At 36.3% G+C, this 2,564-nt stretch overlaps 1 non-coding gene across 1 annotated transcript; it reads right to left on the bottom strand.

Moving 5' to 3' along the window:
- Positions 1–2,067: 2,067 nt before the first annotated feature.
- LOC121103950 lies at positions 2,068–2,174 on the bottom strand. The gene has a single exon (XR_005836253.1). It is a non-coding gene; the product is annotated as a U6 spliceosomal RNA (small nuclear RNA).
- Between the last annotated feature and the right edge of the window lie 390 nt (positions 2,175–2,564).

Genomic DNA, 2,564 nt, shown 5'->3' with positions numbered 1-2,564 from the left:
TATATATATATATATATATATATATATATATATGCCCATATATTCTTATAGAATGTCTTTTTATTCTTATAAAATGTCTTTGTCTCTAATAACAACTTTTGTCTTAAAAGCTTATTTTGTTTGATATTAGTATAGCCAGTGCATCTCTCTTTTTGTTACTCATTGTGTGGTGTATATTTTTCTATCCCTTTACTTTCAATCTATTTGTGTCTTTGAATCTAAAAGTGTGTCTCTTGTGGAAAGCACAAAGGTAGACCATGATTTTTATATCCATTCTGCCCATCTCTTCCTTTTGGTTGTATTGTTTAATCTAGTCACATTTTTTGAGAGGGAAAGAGTGGGGGAGGGGCAGAGAGAAAGGGAAGGAGAGAATCCCAAGCAGGCTCCACACCCAGAATGGAACCTGATGTGGGACTGGATCTCATGAACCTAAAATAATGACCTGAGCCAAAATCAAGAGCTGGATGCTGAACCAGCTGAGCTGCCCAGGTGCCCCTTAACCCATTCACATTTAATGTAATTACTGATAATGTAGGGCTTGTGACTGCTATGTTGCTCCTTGTTTTTTATATCCTATGTCTTTTTTGTTCCTGCATTTCTCCATAACTTCCCTCTTTTGTGTTAAAAAGCATTTTCATTCCCTTGTCATTTTTTAAATTCTATTTATTTGGAGTTATTTTCTTCTCGTTTGCCATGTGAATTATAATTAGCATCTTAAGTTATAATAATCCAGTTCAGATAAATGGCAACTCAATTTCAATAGTATACAAAAAGTTTGCTTCCATATAGCTTCATTATCTGTCCCTCTTTGTGCTTTTATTGGAATACAAATTACTCCTTTATACATTGCATGCCCATCAACACACATTTATAATTATTGCTTTATGCAACTGTCCTTTAAATTAGGAGAAAAAAGTTACAAATAGAATATACATATATACTCTTTTTTAAAGATTTTTAATTTATTTATTTGTCAGAATGAGAGACAGAGAGAGAGAGAGAGAGAGAGAAAGCAAAAGCAGGGGGAGCAGCTGGCAGAGGGAGAAGCAGGCTCCCTGCTGAGCAAGAAGCCCAATGAGGGACTCCATCCCAGGACCCTGGGATCATGACCTGAGCTGAAGGCAGATGCTTAACCAACGAAGCCACTCAGGCATCCCCTCTTTTTTTGTATTTACCTATACAGTTACCTGTACTAGTATTCTTTATTTTTTCATGTGGATTCGAGTTACTGTCTAGTGCCTTTTCATTTCAGCCAAAAGTATGCCTTTTAGTATTTCTTATATTTTATATGTGTGTGTGTGTGTGTGTGTGTGTGTGTGTGTGTATTTCTTCTATTTCTATATGGTGAATTCTCTCAGTGATTGTTGATCTGGTGATGTTTTACTTTCTCATTCATTTTTGAAGGATAGCTCTATGACAATAGGATACTTTGTTGATAGTTTTTCTTTCTTTTAGCACTTTTGTCCCAATAATTCTAGCCTCCTTGGTTTCTGATGAGTAATTGCCTAGTAATATTATGGAGGATCCCTTGTATGTGATGAATCACTTCTGCCTTGCTGCTTTGTAGAGTCTCTCTTTGTCTTTGACTTTTGACAGTTTGATTCTAATGTATCTTGGTGAGATTCTCTTTGTGCTATTTCTATTTGGAGTTCATTGAACTCTTTGGGCACGCAGATTAATGTATTTCACCAAATTTTGGTAGCTTTTGGTTACCATTTCTTCAAATATTCTTTCTGCCCTTTAATCTCTTGCTTTTCCCTTTGGGAGTCCTGTTATTATGGATGTTGGTTCACTTGACAGTGCTCCATAGTTCTCAGATGGTTCTGCTCCGTTTTCTTCATTCTTTTTCCTTTCTATTCCTCAGACTGGATAATCTCATTTGACCAATCTTCAAGTGTGCTGCTTCTTTCTTCTGCCAGTTCACATGTATTGTTGAGCCTCAGTAGTGAATTTTTCATTTCAGCGTTTGTACTTTTCAACTCCAGATTTTTCTATTGGTTCTTCTTTTTGTTTAAGTATTTGTTTACTTTTTTTCTTTTTTCCCCAGTTTTTATTTAAATTCCAGCTAAAAATATGGAACGCTTAATGAATTTTCATATCATCCTTGCACAGAGGCCACACTAATCTTCTCTGTAGCATTCCAATTTTGGTATATGTGCTGCCAAAGTGAGCACACTTATTGGTTCTTTTTAAATAATTTCTATCTCTGTATTAGCATTCACTATTTAGTGAGGAATAATTCTCATATTCTCATGGTTTCCTTTACTTTTAAGAAAACTGAAATTGCTGACTTAAAGTGATTGTATAGGGGTGTCTGGGTGGCTCAGTCATTAAGCATCTGCCTTCAGCTCAGGTCGTGATCCCGGGGTCCTGGGATCGAGTCTCGCATCAGGCTCCCTGCTCACTGGGGAGTCTGCTTCTCCCTCTCCCTCTGCCTGCTGCTCCCCTGCTCTTGCGCTATTTCTGTCAAATAAATAAATAAAATCTTTTTTAAAAAATAAAGTGATTGTCAAGTTAAGTCTGAAGTCAAGGCTTCCTCAAGGAATTGTTTCTGTTGACTACTT

The sequence above is a fragment of the Ursus maritimus genome (genome assembly GCF_017311325.1).
Source record: "Ursus maritimus isolate PB19 chromosome X unlocalized genomic scaffold, ASM1731132v1 scaffold_X1, whole genome shotgun sequence".
NCBI classification, from domain to species: Eukaryota; Metazoa; Chordata; class Mammalia; order Carnivora; family Ursidae; genus Ursus; species Ursus maritimus.
The sequence above is the reverse complement of the archived record's forward strand: the minus strand, read 5'-3'. Positions and strand labels throughout refer to the sequence as shown.